Source organism: Haematobia irritans, chromosome 1, assembly GCF_050003625.1.
Source record: "Haematobia irritans isolate KBUSLIRL chromosome 1, ASM5000362v1, whole genome shotgun sequence".
Lineage (NCBI taxonomy): Eukaryota > Metazoa > Arthropoda > Insecta > Diptera > Muscidae > Haematobia > Haematobia irritans.
The window spans coordinates 97,958,392-97,981,616 of NC_134397.1; the positions used below are offsets into that span (position 1 = coordinate 97,958,392).

A 23,225-nucleotide genomic window follows, 5' to 3' on the forward strand; every position below is an offset into this window, starting at 1 on the left:
CTTTGTGGTCATAAAATATCTCTAGATTTCCAATTTCAGGCAAATTGGATAGAAACATGTGCGTGAAGATAAATTGTAAATTTAACTAGTCGAGACACAAACCAGGTAGTTTTTGCCTGCGCACCTAATGGGTTAATTACAATTTGGGAAGATAAAATATTTAATGAAATTCAGCACTTTCCAACATATTTGCGCACAATATTTTGGTATTAAACGAAAGATCTTGAAGAGTACTATAAATGCAAGTGGTTGTCATGTTCGAAAGCGTCCCATAAATGTTAGTTTTGCAGCTATATTTTTTTGGTATCAAATGAAAGCTCTTGAGTACTACAAATGCAAGTAGTTTTTATTTTCTAAAACATCCCAGAAATGTAGGTTTTTTAAAATTTTTTTTTAATGTAATCGCCACAATTTGAAATAAAACTGAAATGCTCTACAGTGTTTGGTATCAAATGAAAACTCTTGATGAGTAGTACAAATGAAAGTTTTCCAAAAAAATTGTTATTTTATAAATTAAATTGAATTAATTTTTTTGTATATATTTTTAGTGTTTACAGAGTTCGCATTTAAATTACTGTATTTGATAATTGTAGTAATAATTATAACATGTTTTACATACAGGCCTACGACATTTTTCGCAAATTAACCCAATTTGTTCCCTCTTTATAATATATTTTTGGTGGTTTTTGCCCTTCGAAAGTTAGCAACACTGCAAATGAAAACTATTGATCAGTACTATAAATACATTTCTCTCTTGGATCTTGTCATGAGTCCACTCTTTCTAATGTTGTGTTTGTAAGTAGAACATCATATAGATTCGTGTTTGGCACAAGTTGCAACCTGCAACATTTGTTAAGGAGTACAAAATCACGCGCGCAAATGCTCTACTTTTTTGTATTGAGAGAAAGCTCTTGATTAGTACTATAAACGCATTTCTCTCTTGACTCTCGTCATGATTCCGCTCTATATTTTCTAATGTTGTGTTCAAGGATGCCAATTTAGCCGGCAATTTTGGATTTGACGATTTTGGACTCAAAAAATAATAAGTTTTCTAGAATGGATTTAGCATTTTTATCGAGGAAATTTGGTGGTTTTTACTAATTCTTAATCTGTTTTTAATCTATTTGAAACAAAAAAAATGTTACGGAATTAAAACCCTCCAAGAAAAAAAAATTAATTTAAAAGATAATCAAGTAGAAATTAAAGATACAGTTAGCAACAGCATCCAATACCATAAATTTCAGCAACCTTTGCCAGAAAAAATAAATATCCCTTTTACCTACGATGTTTTAAAATTGATTAAATTTACCGACAACTCAATTTATTTTATTATTTATTATTTATTAATAGATTAACAATTCATAATTCTTAAAATACATATAAATTTGTAAGTTATATATGACGTAGCAGTTCCGCTGTATGTCATATTACTTAATTATAATTCTGTTTAATGGACATATTCTTTTAAACGTTGAATTCATTCAAGATTAATTTCCTATATTTTATGCAAGATTCTAAGTAGTTGTATAGTACTGAAAAGTTCGTGCCATTTAATATATTAATAACTTCGTTTTCATTTAAAGACGTTTTACCAAAATAAGACATTCTAAATCCGCGATAAATTGGACATATTCCTAAAAAGTGAAATGCGTTTTCCTTCGCATTCATATTACACATGCTACACATACCATCTAACACACTTCTGAAGGAACGAGAGTTTAAGTCCAACAAACCTCCTCTAGATTTTACAATTAAACTCGTTGCACGAGAGGATACATTTTCTGTGAGTGTTGGTATATCATTATACTCCAACTTCGGATAAAGGTCATGAGATTGCGAATTAAGAGCATTCATATAAAAAGCATTGCGTTCCCATATCTTTAGTTTTTCTATAATGACACTCGAGTGCATACATAGTGGCATTCTATCATCCAATTCATTTCGAAAGGAATTACATATATCTAACCATTTTCCTGCCCAATATTCACCCAATTCTATCATCCTTTCCGCTAGTATGCGAGGTAGGCGATGAGAGCCTAGATGTAAGATCTTAGATATATATTCTAAATGCATTCTTAAAGTCGTAATGAATAGGGAATCAAACCCCGTCTCCAGGTAAAGCATATAATTAGGAGTATTCGGCGGTAGATATAACATCTTCTTTATAAAAAATCTAAATAACTTTTCTGCGCCATCAAACTGTTGGAAACCCCAAATTTGAACGGCATAAAACATTATAGATCTCGAACATGCTTCGAATATTTTCAGTTTATTCGCTTTAGAAATCTTTGGGTGATTCAAGTATTTAGACCATGTAGAAGTTATTGCCATCTTCGATTCACACAGCTTATTGTTAATATGTCTATCAAATGCCAAATTATAAGTAATGTCAACTCCAAGATATCTGTAGTGATCCACGATTTCGATACTAGTATCCCCATAGTACCAATTCAAGTCTGTAGGAGCCCTACGCCCCACACTGTGTCCGCTGCGGCAATAAATCATTTTGGACCTGCTCTCCGATTGTGATGATTTTTGCACAGTTGGTTAAACTATATTACAAAGGTCATGTGTGTAAAATTTTATGCAAATATCTCCATTGGTTTTCTGTCCCGAGCAGCGCAAAGTTGACATATGTGAACAAGTCTCAAATAGGTTAGTTTTCTATGTCATATTTAAAACATTGTTACTTATAAACTATACACCGAGTGTACCTTATAGAAATTTTTTTCACTTTAAATAGGCATCAAGCATTATGTAAATTAAAAAAAAAATTAAAAAAAACAAATTATTTTTTTTTATTTTGGGCCAAAAAAGATAAACATTTATGATTTTCCGTTAAACTTTTAGTTGTGTGCGAAGCAGTGCGAAACATGGAGTCCTATACCAAATTAAAGCTGAGGGTCTCAGCTAACAGATTCAAAAATTTTCGATTTCAGGCAAAGTGGACAACAATTACGGTTTCTAGAAGCCCATAAAGTAATATCGGGAAATCGGTCTATATGGGGGCTATACCTAAACATCAACCGATAGTCTCCATTTTTGGCACACCTCTTTATGGTGCTAAAATACTTCTGGATTTCCAATTTCAGGCGAATTGGATAGAAACTATCGATTCTAGAAGCCCTAGAAATATAATTGGGAGATCGGTCTATATGGGGGCTATACCAAAACATGGACCGATACTCACCATTTTTGGCACACCTCTTTGTGGTCATAAAATATCTCTAGATTTCCAATTTCAGGCAAATTGGATAGAAACATGTGCGTGAAGATAAATTGTAAATTTAACTAGTCGAGACACAAACCAGGTAGTTTTTGCCTGCGCACCTAATGGGTTAATTACAATTTGGGAAGATAAAATATTTAATGAAATTCAGCACTTTCCAACATATTTGCGCACAATATTTTGGTATTAAACGAAAGATCTTGAAGAGTACTATAAATGCAAGTGGTTGTCATGTTCGAAAGCGTCCCATAAATGTTAGTTTTGCAGCTATATTTTTTTGGTATCAAATGAAAGCTCTTGAGTACTACAAATGCAAGTAGTTTTTATTTTCTAAAACATCCCAGAAATGTAGGTTTTTTAAAATTTTTTTTTAATGTAATCGCCACAATTTGAAATAAAACTGAAATGCTCTACAGTGTTTGGTATCAAATGAAAACTCTTGATGAGTAGTACAAATGAAAGTTTTCCAAAAAAATTGTTATTTTATAAATTAAATTGAATTAATTTTTTTGTATATATTTTTAGTGTTTACAGAGTTCGCATTTAAATTACTGTATTTGATAATTGTAGTAATAATTATAACATGTTTTACATACAGGCCTACGACATTTTTCGCAAATTAACCCAATTTGTTCCCTCTTTATAATATATTTTTGGTGGTTTTTGCCCTTCGAAAGTTAGCAACACTGCAAATGAAAACTATTGATCAGTACTATAAATACATTTCTCTCTTGGATCTTGTCATGAGTCCACTCTTTCTAATGTTGTGTTTGTAAGTAGAACATCATATAGATTCGTGTTTGGCACAAGTTGCAACCTGCAACATTTGTTAAGGAGTACAAAATCACGCGCGCAAATGCTCTACTTTTTTGTATTGAGAGAAAGCTCTTGATTAGTACTATAAACGCATTTCTCTCTTGACTCTCGTCATGATTCCGCTCTATATTTTCTAATGTTGTGTTCAAGGATGCCAATTTAGCCGGCAATTTTGGATTTGACGATTTTGGACTCAAAAAATAATAAGTTTTCTAGAATGGATTTAGCATTTTTATCGAGGAAATTTGGTGGTTTTTACTAATTCTTAATCTGTTTTTAATCTATTTGAAACAAAAAAATGTTACGGAATTAAAACCCTCCAAGAAAAAAAAATTAATTTAAAAGATAATCAAGTAGAAATTAAAGATACAGTTAGCAACAGCATCCAATACCATAAATTTCAGCAACCTTTGCCAGAAAAAATAAATATCCCTTTTACCTACGATGTTTTAAAATTGATTAAATTTACCGACAACTCAATTTATTTTATTATTTATTATTTATTAATAGATTAACAATTCATAATTCTTAAAATACATATAAATTTGTAAGTTATATATGACGTAGCAGTTCCGCTGTATGTCATATTACTTAATTATAATTCTGTTTAATGGACATATTCTTTTAAACGTTGAATTCATTCAAGATTAATTTCCTATATTTTATGCAAGATTCTAAGTAGTTGTATAGTACTGAAAAGTTCGTGCCATTTAATATATTAATAACTTCGTTTTCATTTAAAGACGTTTTACCAAAATAAGACATTCTAAATCCGCGATAAATTGGACATATTCCTAAAAAGTGAAATGCGTTTTCCTTCGCATTCATATTACACATGCTACACATACCATCTAACACACTTCTGAAGGAACGAGAGTTTAAGTCCAACAAACCTCCTCTAGATTTTACAATTAAACTCGTTGCACGAGAGGATACATTTTCTGTGAGTGTTGGTATATCATTATACTCCAACTTCGGATAAAGGTCATGAGATTGCGAATTAAGAGCATTCATATAAAAAGCATTGCGTTCCCATATCTTTAGTTTTTCTATAATGACACTCGAGTGCATACATAGTGGCATTCTATCATCCAATTCATTTCGAAAGGAATTACATATATCTAACCATTTTCCTGCCCAATATTCACCCAATTCTATCATCCTTTCCGCTAGTATGCGAGGTAGGCGATGAGAGCCTAGATGTAAGATCTTAGATATATATTCTAAATGCATTCTTAAAGTCGTAATGAATAGGGAATCAAACCCCGTCTCCAGGTAAAGCATATAATTAGGAGTATTCGGCGGTAGATATAACATCTTCTTTATAAAAAATCTAAATAACTTTTCTGCGCCATCAAACTGTTGGAAACCCCAAATTTGAACGGCATAAAACATTATAGATCTCGAACATGCTTCGAATATTTTCAGTTTATTCGCTTTAGAAATCTTTGGGTGATTCAAGTATTTAGACCATGTAGAAGTTATTGCCATCTTCGATTCACACAGCTTATTGTTAATATGTCTATCAAATGCCAAATTATAAGTAATGTCAACTCCAAGATATCTGTAGTGATCCACGATTTCGATACTAGTATCCCCATAGTACCAATTCAAGTCTGTAGGAGCCCTACGCCCCACACTGTGTCCGCTGCGGCAATAAATCATTTTGGACCTGCTCTCCGATTGTGATGATTTTTGCACAGTTGGTTAAACTATATTACAAAGGTCATGTGTGTAAAATTTTATGCAAATATCTCCATTGGTTTTCTGTCCCGAGCAGCGCAAAGTTGACATATGTGAACAAGTCTCAAATAGGTTAGTTTTCTATGTCATATTTAAAACATTGTTACTTATAAACTATACACCGAGTGTACCTTATAGAAATTTTTTTCACTTTAAATAGGCATCAAGCATTATGTAAATTAAAAAAAAAATTAAAAAAAACAAATTATTTTTTTTTATTTTGGGCCAAAAAAGATAAACATTTATGATTTTCCGTTAAACTTTTAGTTGTGTGCGAAGCAGTGCGAAACATGGAGTCCTATACCAAATTAAAGCTGAGGGTCTCAGCTAACAGATTCAAAAATTTTCGATTTCAGGCAAAGTGGACAACAATTACGGTTTCTAGAAGCCCATAAAGTAATATCGGGAAATCGGTCTATATGGGGGCTATACCTAAACATCAACCGATAGTCTCCATTTTTGGCACACCTCTTTATGGTGCTAAAATACTTCTGGATTTCCAATTTCAGGCGAATTGGATAGAAACTATCGATTCTAGAAGCCCTAGAAATATAATTGGGAGATCGGTCTATATGGGGGCTATACCAAAACATGGACCGATACTCACCATTTTTGGCACACCTCTTTGTGGTCATAAAATATCTCTAGATTTCCAATTTCAGGCAAATTGGATAGAAACATGTGCGTGAAGATAAATTGTAAATTTAACTAGTCGAGACACAAACCAGGTAGTTTTTGCCTGCGCACCTAATGGGTTAATTACAATTTGGGAAGATAAAATATTTAATGAAATTCAGCACTTTCCAACATATTTGCGCACAATATTTTGGTATTAAACGAAAGATCTTGAAGAGTACTATAAATGCAAGTGGTTGTCATGTTCGAAAGCGTCCCATAAATGTTAGTTTTGCAGCTATATTTTTTTGGTATCAAATGAAAGCTCTTGAGTACTACAAATGCAAGTAGTTTTTATTTTCTAAAACATCCCAGAAATGTAGGTTTTTTAAAATTTTTTTTTAATGTAATCGCCACAATTTGAAATAAAACTGAAATGCTCTACAGTGTTTGGTATCAAATGAAAACTCTTGATGAGTAGTACAAATGAAAGTTTTCCAAAAAAATTGTTATTTTATAAATTAAATTGAATTAATTTTTTTGTATATATTTTTAGTGTTTACAGAGTTCGCATTTAAATTACTGTATTTGATAATTGTAGTAATAATTATAACATGTTTTACATACAGGCCTACGACATTTTTCGCAAATTAACCCAATTTGTTCCCTCTTTATAATATATTTTTGGTGGTTTTTGCCCTTCGAAAGTTAGCAACACTGCAAATGAAAACTATTGATCAGTACTATAAATACATTTCTCTCTTGGATCTTGTCATGAGTCCACTCTTTCTAATGTTGTGTTTGTAAGTAGAACATCATATAGATTCGTGTTTGGCACAAGTTGCAACCTGCAACATTTGTTAAGGAGTACAAAATCACGCGCGCAAATGCTCTACTTTTTTGTATTGAGAGAAAGCTCTTGATTAGTACTATAAACGCATTTCTCTCTTGACTCTCGTCATGATTCCGCTCTATATTTTCTAATGTTGTGTTCAAGGATGCCAATTTAGCCGGCAATTTTGGATTTGACGATTTTGGACTCAAAAAATAATAAGTTTTCTAGAATGGATTTAGCATTTTTATCGAGGAAATTTGGTGGTTTTTACTAATTCTTAATCTGTTTTTAATCTATTTGAAACAAAAAAATGTTACGGAATTAAAACCCTCCAAGAAAAAAAAATTAATTTAAAAGATAATCAAGTAGAAATTAAAGATACAGTTAGCAACAGCATCCAATACCATAAATTTCAGCAACCTTTGCCAGAAAAAATAAATATCCCTTTTACCTACGATGTTTTAAAATTGATTAAATTTACCGACAACTCAATTTATTTTATTATTTATTATTTATTAATAGATTAACAATTCATAATTCTTAAAATACATATAAATTTGTAAGTTATATATGACGTAGCAGTTCCGCTGTATGTCATATTACTTAATTATAATTCTGTTTAATGGACATATTCTTTTAAACGTTGAATTCATTCAAGATTAATTTCCTATATTTTATGCAAGATTCTAAGTAGTTGTATAGTACTGAAAAGTTCGTGCCATTTAATATATTAATAACTTCGTTTTCATTTAAAGACGTTTTACCAAAATAAGACATTCTAAATCCGCGATAAATTGGACATATTCCTAAAAAGTGAAATGCGTTTTCCTTCGCATTCATATTACACATGCTACACATACCATCTAACACACTTCTGAAGGAACGAGAGTTTAAGTCCAACAAACCTCCTCTAGATTTTACAATTAAACTCGTTGCACGAGAGGATACATTTTCTGTGAGTGTTGGTATATCATTATACTCCAACTTCGGATAAAGGTCATGAGATTGCGAATTAAGAGCATTCATATAAAAAGCATTGCGTTCCCATATCTTTAGTTTTTCTATAATGACACTCGAGTGCATACATAGTGGCATTCTATCATCCAATTCATTTCGAAAGGAATTACATATATCTAACCATTTTCCTGCCCAATATTCACCCAATTCTATCATCCTTTCCGCTAGTATGCGAGGTAGGCGATGAGAGCCTAGATGTAAGATCTTAGATATATATTCTAAATGCATTCTTAAAGTCGTAATGAATAGGGAATCAAACCCCGTCTCCAGGTAAAGCATATAATTAGGAGTATTCGGCGGTAGATATAACATCTTCTTTATAAAAAATCTAAATAACTTTTCTGCGCCATCAAACTGTTGGAAACCCCAAATTTGAACGGCATAAAACATTATAGATCTCGAACATGCTTCGAATATTTTCAGTTTATTCGCTTTAGAAATCTTTGGGTGATTCAAGTATTTAGACCATGTAGAAGTTATTGCCATCTTCGATTCACACAGCTTATTGTTAATATGTCTATCAAATGCCAAATTATAAGTAATGTCAACTCCAAGATATCTGTAGTGATCCACGATTTCGATACTAGTATCCCCATAGTACCAATTCAAGTCTGTAGGAGCCCTACGCCCCACACTGTGTCCGCTGCGGCAATAAATCATTTTGGACCTGCTCTCCGATTGTGATGATTTTTGCACAGTTGGTTAAACTATATTACAAAGGTCATGTGTGTAAAATTTTATGCAAATATCTCCATTGGTTTTCTGTCCCGAGCAGCGCAAAGTTGACATATGTGAACAAGTCTCAAATAGGTTAGTTTTCTATGTCATATTTAAAACATTGTTACTTATAAACTATACACCGAGTGTACCTTATAGAAATTTTTTTCACTTTAAATAGGCATCAAGCATTATGTAAATTAAAAAAAAAATTAAAAAAAAACAAATTATTTTTTTTTATTTTGGGCCAAAAAAGATAAACATTTATGATTTTCCGTTAAACTTTTAGTTGTGTGCGAAGCAGTGCGAAACATGGAGTCCTATACCAAATTAAAGCTGAGGGTCTCAGCTAACAGATTCAAAAAAAAAAAAAATTGTGCCCAAATTTGCCCGCGGCCAAAAAAACAATGGAAAACCAAAAAATTACAGTAAAAAATATGCGTTATGCGTTATTTTACGAATGCATCAACAACTGCGCACTCTTTCTTTCGTTACTGCTTGTTGTTGTTTTGCCTGTGTGCATGTCTATTACTATAAATAGTATATGTATATGTCTATTACTATAATAGTATAGTAAAATAGCAACAACTTTAACTGGCAGCTCTTCTATGTCCGTGTGCTTCATATGTGGTGCTAAGCCTAGGGAGATGCACAATTTAGACGAAATGGCAACAAGATCAAATTCGGGAGAGGCTTTAAAATTTGGTATTTCACCTCTGCATGCGCGCATAAAAGCTTTGCAGCATGGCGAACAAATAAAGATACAAGATACAAGACAAATTAAAGAAGAAGCCAAGCCCACAATTCAAAAAAACCTTAAATTAGTATTGGGAATAAATGTTGGTGTGGTAAAACAAGGAATGGGTTCCAGCAACGATGGGAATACAGCTCGACGATTTTTTGAAAACCCTGAAATTACAGCCGACATAACCGGAGTAAATGAACAACTGATTCATAGGTTAAAAATTATATTATCCACAATAAGTTGCAGTCAGGCAATATACTCTGAGAAGTTCCATATATATTGTTTAGACACGGCAAAATTGTACATTGATTTGTATGGATGGTACTACATGCCTATCACAGTGCATAAAGTTTTGATACATGGTAGCAAAATTGTATCTGAGGTCATTCTACCTATAGGTAGGTTAAAGATACGATTTGTTTCATACATTTTGAATTAACATATGGTTTATTTTTCAAAGGAATGTTATCAGAAGAAGCGCAGGAAGCGAGGAATAAAGACTATAAACGTTATAGGCTATATAACTCGCGCAAGACTGGGCGCTGTTCTACTAACGAAGACGTAATGCATCATTTGTTGATATCCTCCGACCCATACATCAATTCATTAAGAACGAAATTGAAGCTTAAAAAATTAGATTATCACGAGGATGTGAAAATGTTGTTAATAAATTAAATAGAGTGAACTGTACAATTTTTGTATGGTGGTTGTATGGGGCACGGGTGTTACAGTGGGCTGATTTTCTTCATATTTTCAAAACAGCATTTAATAGATGCTGTATGCATTTTTGCGAAAAATAAACATTCTAGTTATAAATTTACAGAAGATATGGCATTTTTGAAATATCATTTGTATGTGAGGTGGGCGATGGGCGATGGGCGTGGTCAATGTTGAAGAAATAATTTTTTTTAAAAGGTGTTGCATAGATATGTTCTTCCAGCAATTTTTAGGAAATTTGTAGCAATAGTTAATTTTTAACAGCCAAAAATGATTTTAGTTTGTATGGGCGGTGGGCGGTGGGCGATGGGCGTGGTCAATTTTGTCGATACTTTGAAATTTTCTTAATTCTATTATATTAGGAATTCGTGCCAAATTTCTTTACTCTCGTACAACTCCTTCTATTTTTGGCCATCGAATGTATGGGAAGGACACACTGTGCGCCCCTTCCTAAAAACTAAAATCTTCGATTTGATCAAATTAACTCTCAAGTGCCACTTCAAACAATATTCCCGAAGAGCATCAATCATATCCTGCAGACCTCGTGGAGTATCTGATAGGATAACTATATCATCTGCGTACAGTAACACTTTGACGTTAACTCCAGCAACAGTGACACCGCCTGGAAGTATATCCGGGATATCATTTGTGTATAGAGAAAATAAAATTGGGCTCAAAATACATCCTTGCTTCACACCAGAATCCAAGAAGAAAAAATTTGAAAACGATTCTCCATCATGTATTCTGCTTTTTGTACCATTGTACAACAATTGCAAAATCCGTATAATTTTGGTACTCAAACCTAGACATGATAACTTGAAAAAGAGACTGTTTCTCGGAATCAAGTCAAATGCCGAAGTGAAATCAACAAATAACGCATAAGTGAATTTGTTATATAAATTATTGAGATACACAATGTTTGTCAAGTTGAAAACATTGTCGATTGTCGAATATCATTTCTTAAAACCTGATTGAAACTCACTCAAGATATCCCTCTCGAAAAGCCAATCATTTATACGGTTGAGTAATATATTGTTGAAGATCTTGCAAATGCTATCATAAGAGAAAGTCCTCGGTAGTTCGACGCAACGTTCGGATCGCCCTTTTTAAATAGCGGTATTAAAATTGATTGCTTAAACTGTGATGGTATCGACTCTTTAAAAAAAAAATACGGTTGAAGACTTCTAATATATTCATCAAGAAACATTGAGGAGCATACTTGTAGAATTCATAGGGAACCCCATCTTGCCCAGGCGACTTGTTCTTTCCCAAATTAGAAATAACTGCCCGCAGTTCGATAAGTTCAAAGGGAGAGTCTAAAAACGTATTCGTGTAGTATGGGAGACACCAATTGATCTGAGCACATTCCTGTGTTATTGAAAATGCATTTCTAAAATGGGACAAGAAATCATCTACACCGAGATTACGTTTCGCTGGAGCCTTGTCATTTCTCAAAGACTTTGCCAAACACCACCAATCCTTACTACAGGATATCGTGTCTAACTTCCTCAAATTTGAGTTATAGTATTCCAATTTCTTGAATAAACACAATTTCTGGAACTTAGACCTGGAAATATGGTATAGCTGCCTATTGTGTGGAGTTTGCTGGCGATTATATCACTTCAGGCTCCTGCGTAGCATATTTCTCGCGCGATAACATTGCCAGTCAAACCACTTTTGTTTGGGTTCAAAATATTTCCTATTTCGTGGCTTGCTATAAGCCTGCCTCACTGTAGAGACAATATAACTGATCATACCATCAACTGATCCGTCCGGACAAAACACATTCCGATCGACAACTCAATTTGTTTCCAGAATATCCAACTTTTCTTGATGCCTTGAAAATCAAGAGTTGTTCAACTCTGTAATTGATATTTACGCCAATGTACTTATATATAAATATAGAGAACAAAAGTCTTTTTCCACTTCGTGCGAAGTGGGAAAAAATATATTTTTTGGAAACATGAACTTCGATATAAATTTGAAGGAATATGAGAACGTTTTTGTACCTATACTAGCAGAGAGACATTTTACACTTGTCTATATAAAAAATACCTCCAGTATGCACTTCATGTACTTGGATCCTCTAGGAAATTACGAAAAGTCTGATATTTTATTCAAAACTTTTTCAGAAAAATCCAAATCTAACGAATGGATTCATAAAAAGCCAAATTTCGCGAAACAGAATGACACATTTAATTGTGGTGTGTTTATATGTCAATATATGGATTATATTTTGCAACGAAAAAATTTAGTACATCTGCAAACTCCAGCGCAATATAGACATCAAATAAGAAATAATTTAATCAATCATGCGGATGATATGTCAAATATATGCTTACACTGTGCATCAGTAAACCGTAGAGAACAAATTGGGTTAATTTGCGAAAAATGTCGTAGGCCTGTATGTAAAGCATGTTATAATTATTACTACAATTATCAAATACAGTCATTTAAATGCGAACTCTGTAAACACTAAAAATATATAAAAAAAATTTAATTTAATTTAATTTATAAAATAACAATTTTTTTGGGAAACTTTCGAAAATAAAAACCAGGTGTTGCACAGTGGGCCAATGTGCACTATTTTTCTAAAAAAGTAATTTTCTTTTTGATAAAAATCGATATTTGTATGATGCTTTCGAATATAACAACCACTTGGATTTATAGTACTCATCAAGAGCTTTCATTTGATACCAAAAATCTAGAGCAGGTTTTGCACAGTGGGCGCATTTTAGTTTTATTTCAAATTGTGGCGATTAAATTTAAAAAAAATTCACAAAAACCTACATTTCTGGGATGTTTTAGAAAATAAAATCTACTTGCATTTGTAGTAATCAAGAGCTTTCATTTGATACCAAAAAATCTAGAGCAGGTTTTGCACAGTGGGCACGGGTGCCCTACACACAAAAAAAAATCATGAAAATTTTTCCAATTAAAATTTTAATTGAGTTTTAAAAAATATTCAATTAAAAATTTAATTGATTCAACTAATTTTTTAATTGAAACAAAACTCAATCACAAAAATAATAGTATCAATTAATTTTTTAATTGGATCAATTAACTTTTTAATTGACCTTCAATTAATTTTTTAATTGATATTATCATTTCTGTGATTGAAGACATTTCAATTAAAAATTAATTGGATCAATTAATTTCGTGATTGAATCAGAAAATTTTTTTGTGTGTATATTGTAACTTCGTGCAAACTAAGTTCCTTTTTGATAAAAATCGATATTTCTGTGATGCTTTCGAATATAACAACAACTTGGATTTATAGTACTTATCAAGAGCTTTCATTTGATACCAAAAAATCTAGAGCAGGTATTGCACAGTGGGCGTAGTTTAACTTTATTTCAAGTTAGACAAACTGACTTTTAAAATATAGCTGCAAAACTAACATTTATGGGACGCTTTCGAACATGACAACCACTTGCATTTATAGTACTCTTCAAGATCTTTCGTTTAATACCAAAATATTTTGCGCAAATATGTTGGAAAGTGCTGAATTTCATTAAATATTTTAACTGGCCAAATTGTAATTAACCCATTAGGCAAATTGTAATTAACCCGCAGGCAAAAACTACCTGGTTTATGTCTCGACTAGTTAATTTTACAATTTATCTTCATGCGTGAAGAAAAAAGCAACTGCGATGAATTCAGTTCGTTCTGGAGTTGCATCAATGATGGCGCTGTATGTAAAACAGCGCCATAAACCTCACGGAGCCCGATATCATTCCAAAGAATGGAAAACAGTGGAAGTCGGTCCGTGCGCTCCGGAAAAGCAGCCGAGATGGCGCTGTATATAAAAAATGTTTTCACGCTTTTCCGTTGAAACTTTTGTTGAATTTTGTTTGCTATAAACCTAACGGAGAGAAGTAGGAAATTGGTTCGTGCTTTCTGGAGTTATTGCGACACACTGTGCGAAAGATTTAAGAAGTTGCAAAAGTGATGTGACAAATATTCACCGACATAAATAGCTTTGGACCATTCAAATCCCCCGGACCAGATGGAATAACTCGGCGGAGTTACAAGCAGTGACTGAAAGAACTATCCCCTGGTTGACGGTGATATATAAAGGATGTGAAAACTTAGCATATATTCCAGAAAAGTGGAGGGAAACAAAAGTCGTTTTCATACCTAAAGTGGCAAAAGCCTCTCACTCGAGTGCTAAGGATTTCCGACCAATCAGCTTATCCTCATTCCTACTTAAGACTCTGGAGAGGATGATAGACATTTATCTTAGAACTAGCGTCGATTCAAGTTTGCTATCGAAACGACAGCATGCATACTCGAAGGGCAGGTCTACTGAGACCGCTTTGCATGAACTAGTCAGCTTTATTTAAAGCTCACTATCTGTCAATGAATACACAATCGTGGCGTTTCTAGATATCGAGGGGGCATTCAATAACGACCATCCTAGCTCGATATTAAATGGACTGGCAACTATGAACGTTGATCCAGGTATACTTAGGCAGCTAGACGAACTGCTAATGAGGAGACGTATTTCGGCAACACTAAGACAAGCTAACATACAAAGGTATGTGAACAGAGGCACTCCCCAAGGAGGAGTTCTATCACCTCTTCTATGGAATGCTGCCATAAACAACCTTCTGGTTTCCCTAGAAAAAGAAAGGATAAAAGTGGTGGCATACGCAGACGATGTGGCTCTAGCAGTCAGCATCCACAATCAGAGATGTTATACAGAGAGCCCTCCGGATGACTGAGAAATGGGCGAAAGCGAATGGTCTTCGAGTAAATCCTGCAAAGACAGAATTAGTCATGTACTGCAAAGATCGCAAAACTCCCACGGTTAAGCCCATATCCTTAGGGGGTATTGAAATTCCCTTTGGTGAGTGTGCAAAATACCTTGGCGTTATTCTGGACAGGAAGCTGAACTTTAAGCTTAACCCTCTAATGCCCAATCCCGCCTTTAGGCGGGCTTCGTTATTTGAGGAAGCCTTTAGTAAAACACACCTTAAGCCAACAAAACTGTAAAATAAAACGAAAATTTAGTTAAAACTGTTCAAGAAGCTTTGCAGCATATACTGAATTTTACCGTATAAAATTTTCTTGTGTCGTTTTCTTGATTTTGTATCGTTAACATTGAGTTTTTAGTCAGCTGGCAAACAAATTGGGACATTAGAGGGTTGATATTGAAGAAAGAGCGAGAAAAGCCACGATAGCTTTATACTCGTGCAAAAAGGCAATAGGAAAAAAGTGTGGACTAAAACCGAAAATTGTGTATTGGCTATACACGGCAGTGGTTAGATCTATAATGCTATATGGTGTTGTAGTCTGTTGGCCGGCACTTCAGCAACCGACAGGTTTAGATAAAGTTCAGCGTATAGCGTGTTTGTGTATCTCAGGCGCTTTTAGTAGACAGGAACAGATTCCCTTAATGTCAGCTGCATCTACTGCCTTTAGACATTTTGGCCAACCAGTCAGCTGCAACATCGGCTGTGCGGTTGCGCTAGCTATCGTTGAGGTCGGAAAAAATGTACAGTCACAGTTCGGTCCTCAAAATAATGCCAGATGTGACTAACGTAGTGGATTACACTCTGGCGAAACCACTTTTCGACAAAACATCGAAAAGTGGTGGAATAAAAGATATATAGATTTCTACACTGATGGCTCCAAATTTTGTCCATCCAATTTGGAGCCATTTGGTTTCGGAGTATATTCTAAAGATCTGGAACTTCGAGTAGCGAAAAGATTACCTAATCACTATAGTGTTTTTCAGGCTGAAATATTAGCAATAAGAGAGGTGGCGAATTGGCTGAGAAGTAATGTTCCAAAAAATGTTGGCATTAATATATACTCAGACAGTCAATAAAAATATAAATAAAATCCTTGGACTCTGTGTTCCTTAACTCGAAAACGGCCATCGACTGCCGCAAATCTCTCAATGAGATGGCTGAGCAGTACAATATTCGCCTAATATGGGTGCCTGGCCATAGGAACATACCGGGGAACTGTCAAGCAGATGTGTTAGCAAGGCTATGAACTACCTTACATATTCCAGGGGAACTGGAATCTGTTGGTATGTCTTTGGCTACCTGTAAGCTCTTACTGCGTGAGAAGGCTGTCACGATGGCAAATGTTCGATGGGAGAATTGCAAGGGTCGTAACGACACCAAGCAAATATGGCCCCATTTAAACTTGAACCGCAAAAACTATTGGTGCGAAGTATAATAACTACTGTATGAGCTGTCATGATGCGGAGGAAAAGGAATCAATTTAACACCTCTTGTGTGAGTGTCCTGCATTTTGTGTAAGGCGTAAGCGAATTTTAGGCGCATATAGCTTTAGATTACTGGCGGACCTGGAAAACGTTAACTTAAGCAGTCTGTTAATGTTTTTGGAATAATCTGGTTAGTTCAACAAAAGAAAATAATAGTGAAGGTTCAGTGGTTAAAATTAGAAGTGTCCATATGTAATAGGTACTTTTAGTTAAATGTGGTATCACAATGGACTGAATAGTCTAAGTAAGCCTGAAACTTAATCGGCTGCCACTTTAAACTAACCTAACCTACAAACCGACATTGTGTACACTGTGAAATTGTGAAAGAAATATTAAAAAAATAACTTATTAGTTTCCTAACATTTCAATTGAAAATTATCAAATCAATTACGCGTATTGTGCAAATTTTTAGTATGCAAAAGTTATGTGACAATTTTTCATGTGACAAACCGGCATTGTATACACTGTAAAAAAAAATATTTAAAAAAAATAACTTAATCGTTTCCTAATATTTCAATTGGAAATCACATGTATTGTGCAAATTTTTAGTGAATTTAAACAGCAGACATTTGTCTTTAAAGCCTAGTACTAAGATCACGTTTTCGCACGAAAAACTGTTATACTCCATATAAAAAACGTTAGCGCGGAATAAATGCGAAATCTTTGTTTTGAGCATTTTAAAGCATATATTTATACAACCCTGGATTTTTCGCACGAAAAAATAGGCAGGCATATTATTTCGCATAAATAATGTAACATCCCTGAATTTGAGATCCTATATAGATGAGATAGATGAAGATAATCGTTTTTCACAGAAACGAACTTAGTACTAAGCATAAGGTAGTAAGTTGAACTGTGTAAATTATGTGGATCGTGCATTTGAAGTTAACTTCACCACACCGTCCATAGACCAAAATGATTTTAGGACCACGTGCGAACATCGGCCGCCGCACAAGACATACAAGCCAGCAAAAAGTGTATTCACAGAATTTAAGGGAAGAAAGACAAAATATAATAAGAGAAAATGCCCGATTGAGACAACGCGTGAGCACACGAAGATCATTGGCATCATACAATCGCTTGACATTCCAATATGATCCCACTGCGAACTACAATGATGATGAAAATTTGGATATTGGACCAATGACGACTATATGTCGGTTTGCAATGCGTTAAAGTTCAAAAGAGAAACGGCTGGATTGTGCTGCGCAAGTGGAAAAGTCAAACTGGATCAATTACTTACACCACCACAGCCACTGTAATCATTGTTCGATGTAGGTGATCCCGATTCAAGCAATTTTCTCACATCCTTGAATACAATAACTGCTTTCGCATGACTTCCTTTGGATCTAATATCATTCGAGAATGTTACAGTTAATAATTCAGTCACATTGTGGGCAAATTCATCGCTATCGCACAATTGAAAGAATGCAGTTAATGTTGTTGCTGGTGGCTGAGCTGCTATATACTGTACATTTGCATCGGTAAAATACACATGCTGACCATTTTCAAGATGAACGGCCAAATGAACCACAGCAGGATATGGCTCATGAAGTGGAAATGAATAAATTCTCCAAAGAGCTTCATTAGTGCTAATGTAGCGACCCATTTGATATTGACCGATTTCATCAATGCTATTGTCACCAGATACTCCAAAAACAGCCATATCACTGCCCTTATTCACATATTTGCAAATGTATTTAATCGACTTTAGTATTACAGTACTCAACATTTATGTGAGCCTGAAATACTTTTGACAATAGTGGAGAATAAGGCACAATCTGACTGTTGTTGGATGCCATTATCCTCGGGTGACCGACGTCGGTACAAAGGGTATCCATCTTCACCTGTTTTTGTATCTGAAGTTAATGCTCTGGGATATCGCTTTGAACATTTTACATCGATCATTCATGGCGAATTCATATTTATTTGAACGCAAGGGCCGTGGGTAATATTTTTCGTGACAATATCAAATAAATCTGGATCGCTGATTTCATCTGGAATTTCAGCTGATATTATGTTATAAATTTGACCAGCCATATCAAGATATGTGCGTGAGGCAACCCTCTCTTTTGCCATTCAATGGAATACATCCAGAAACGCACCTCTCCAAAGATTCGCATTTTGATAATTAAATCCATCAGTGCTTTTACTTTCTGTCAAAATACATGTGCTGTAACATCGTGCCGATCTGTTGGATTCTGGCCATCAAATAAATTGTTTATGAATAGGTCGGGACGACCATATTTGCGAACGTATGACATTGCATCTTGCGTATATTCGTACATATGGCGCGGACTGCCAACATATGTCGATGGTAATGCTGTTAAACGTCCGATATCAATAACATTGCCATCATTCACTATTTCATCTCGCAAGTTAATATACTCTTCCGATCTCAATTTCGCTTGATTGAATCGAAGGTAATTAAGCCGCTCTGTTTCAATTTTCGCATACATATCTACAGCGTATTGCTGAAATAGTTTACCACATCGCATAATATAGTCTTCTTGTGGCCGAATCATGAATAATAATTCATTCCACTAACTTTTTTTCTACGTCACGACCTACGATGAATGCATTATTAGAAAATTAAAATCCTGTCTTCTTGTTATGAAATGAGTGCATATTAAAATTAAATCATATATATTTTACCGGTTCGTGGATCTAACATTCGTATATTGATATGATAGCCGTAGTCACCTTTCCAGTGTAATAATGGATATTGCAATGCATCATAGCTTCGGTGAAGCTCTGAAACACCGCGTAATGCTTCATTCCTTCGATGAAGCACAATATCGTGAGATTGAAACTGGTCTCCAACCATTACAATGGCCACTTCATCAATTCTTGGTGCATTAAATCTTCTCGCATGCTCTCCAAAGGGCGTCTTGTCAGCCCTAATAATGATTCTGTGATCATCAGATGGCATACGATCGAGAGCGATTTTAAACAATCGAATTAATCTATTGTGCTGATGTAAAAATGTTTGAATTTCAAAAATAATTTGTCGTTTTGTACACGCAGCAATTGTACAACGTCGATCCAATTCATGATTTGCATCTCCGATGAAATAAATTTGTAAAAATTGATGATCAACATCAGGATATGGCAATAAGGAGCCAGCTTGATGATAAATCTGTCCTTGAATCTGTAACAGTTGTAAAATGTAATTATATGTTGGGTCAGAATTATTGCACACATTAAAAAATGCTGTTCAGGTCGCATTTTTCAAAAGATATTGCGCATGAAGTAATCACCTTAAACGTCGGCATGAAATTGTCTCTTACAATTTTGGTCGCACCAAATGAAGTCATTTGAAGTGGATCGGGGGAGATTCAAATGCTGGCAGTTTTACTTTACCGTTCACACAACACATGGCAGCAGTTTCGCCCTGAAATTTGGCCGCATCGCAATGTGGACGTCTCACTGTCATTTCACCAATAATAGCATATTCACTATAATCATTTTCACTATTGTAAACGAAAGCAGCATATTCCATATTTTGCACAGCACGACGTGAAGTTCGTGTCGTTCGTCTCGATGTTGGATTTAATGAAGTTGAATGCAGATGTATGACGACGTGGGTTTCGTAATAGTTGAATTTGGTTCTGTTGTGAGCGTTCCTCAACATTTTGTATTCTCCTTTGATTAAATCTATAGGTAGAATTAAGTGTACGTCGACCTATAGTTGATCTTCGCGTTGGTGACATTTTTTCTCTATCAATGACAATTTAAATCACTTTTTAGATAATAAATATTTGACAATATTTACGAAACTCCAAAAAATCACATTTGTATGTTGTCAATCAAACACATGTTTATATATGTATGTGTGTTTGTATATTCGGTTGAATTAAAAAACATCCTAATTGTATGCTACATAAAACGTATTCAGCCACCTGTAATTTTGTTTACTCGTATCCAAGCAATGCTGTATAACAAAACCAAAATTGTTTCCATTCATAAAATTTATATGAAAACGGGTAATGTTTAGATATATCGCCATATCTCGGCGAAACGAAAATACTTTTAAATCCTCACTGCGTCTTCTACAAAACGTATTTAGTCATTTTTTAAAGGTGGTTAGGTTAGGTTAGGTTAGGTTAAAGTGGCAGCCCGATTAAGATTCAGGCTCACTTAGACTATTCAGTCCATTGTGATACCACATTAACTAAAAGTACCTATTACATATGGGCACTTCTAGTTTTAACCGCTGAACCTTCTTGATTATTTTTCTTTGTTGAACCAACCAGATTGTTCCAAAAACAGTAGCAGACTGCTTAAGTTAACGTTTTCCAGATCCGCCAGTAATCTGAAGCTATATGCTCCTAAAAGTTGCTTGCGCTTTACACAAAATGCAGGACACTCACACAAGAGGTGTTTAATTGATTCTTTTTCCTCCGCATCATGACAGCTCATACAATAGTCATTATACTTCGCGCCAATAGTTTTTGCAAAATCGCCTATCAGGCAGCGACCCGTTATAGCAGATATCAGGAGTGATATCTGACGTCTCGAGAACATTAGCATATCTAGTGTGCGGTTTAAGTTGAAATGGGGCCATATTTGCTTGGTGTCGTTACAACCCTTGCAATTCTCCCATCGAACATTTGCCATCATAACAGCCTTCTCACGCAGCATGAGCTTGCAGGTAGCTAGGGGCATACCAACAAATTCTAGTTCCCCTGGAATATGTAAGGTAGTCCCTAGCCTTGCCAACTCATCCGCTTCGCAGTTCCCCGGTATGTTCCTATGGCCAGGCACCCACATTAGGTGAATATTGTACTGCTCAGCCATCTCATTGAGAGATTTGCGGCAGTCGATGGCCGTTTTCGAGTTGAGGAACACAGAGTCCAAGGATTTTATTGCAGGTTGACTGTCTGAGTATATATTAATGCCCACATTTTTTGGAACATTACTTCTCAGCCAATTCGCCACCTCTCTTATTGCTAATATTTCAGCCTGAAAAACACTACAGTGATTAGGTAATCTTTTCGCTATTCGAAGTTCCAGATCATTAGAATATACTCCGAACCCCACTTGTCCATCCAATTTGGAGCCATCAGTGTAGAAATCTATATATTCTTTATTCCCCGGGGTCTGTGTGCACCACGCCTCACTGTTGGGGATTAGAGTCTCAAACTTTTTGTCGAAAAGTGGACTCGCCAAAGTGTAATCCACTACGTTAGGCACATCTGGCATTGTTTTGAGGACAGAACTGTGACCGTAACCTTTTTCCGACCACAGCGATAGTTCGCGCAACCGCACAGCCGTTGTTGCAGCTGACTGTTTGGCCAAAATGTCTAAAGGCAATAGATGCAGCACGACATTAAGGGAATTTGTTCCTGTCTTGCTGAATGCGCCTGAAATACACAAACACGCCATACGCTGAACTTTATCTAAACAAGTCGGTTTCTGAAGTGCCGGCCACCAGACTACAACACCATATAGCATTATAGGTCTAACCACTGCCGTGTATAGCCAATGCACAACTTTTGGTTTCAGTCCCCACTTTTTTCCTATTGCCTTTTTGCACGAGTACAAAGCTACAGTTGCCTTTCTCGCCCTTTCTTCAATATTAAGCTTAAAGTTCAGCTTCCTGTCCAAAATAACGCCAAGGTATTTTGCACATTCACCAAAGGGAATTTCAATACCCCCTAAGGAAATAGGCCTAACCGTGGGAGTTTTGCGATCGTTGCAGTACATGACTAATTCTGTCTTTGCAGGATTTACCCCAAGACCATTGTCTTTCGCCCATTTCTCAGTCATCCGGAGGGCCCTCTGAATAATATCTCTGATTGTGGATGGGAATTTTCCCCTGACTGCCAGAGCCACATCATCTGCGTATGCCACCACTTTTATCCTTTCTTTTTCTAGAGTAACCAGAAGGCTATTTATAGCAACATTCCAAAGAAGAGGTGATAGGACTCCTCCTTGGGGAGTGCCTCTGTTCACATACCTTTGTATGTTTGCTTGTCCTAGTGTGGCTGAAATACGTCTCTTCATTAGCAGTTCGTCTAACAGCCTGAGTATACATGGATCAACATTCAGAGTTGTCAGTCCATTTAATATCGAGCTCGGATGGACATTATTGAACGCCCCTTCGATGTCTAGAAACGCCACGATTGTGTATTCTTTGACAGATAGTGAGCTTTCAATAAAGCTGACTAGTTCATGTAGTGCGGTCTCAGTAGACCTGCCCTTCGAGTATGCATGCTGTCGTTTCGAGAACAAACTTGAATCGATGCTAGTTCTAAGATAAATATCTATCATCCTCTCCAGAGTCTTAAGTAGGAATGAGGATAAGCTGATTGGTCGGAAATCCTTCGCCCTCGAGTGAGAGGCTTTTCCCGCTTTAGGTATGAAAACGACTTTTGTTTCCCTCCACTTTCCTGGGATATATGATAAGTTGATACATCCTTTATATATCACCGACAACCAGGGGATAATTTTGTCAGTTACAGCTTGTAACTCCGCCGGAGTAATTCCATCAGGTCCAGGGGATTTGAATGGTCCAAAGCTATTTAGCGCCCATCTTATTCTA

General features: G+C 35.2%; 1 protein-coding gene and 1 pseudogene across 7 annotated transcripts in view; both read right to left on the bottom strand.

The window, feature by feature from the left end:
• Positions 1-23,225, bottom strand: part of Cad86C (Cadherin 86C) — a 411,455-nt gene that overhangs the window by 21,988 nt on the left and 366,242 nt on the right. The gene's annotated exons all lie outside the window — the stretch shown is intronic.
• Positions 17,910-18,718, bottom strand: LOC142219849 (uncharacterized; annotated as a pseudogene).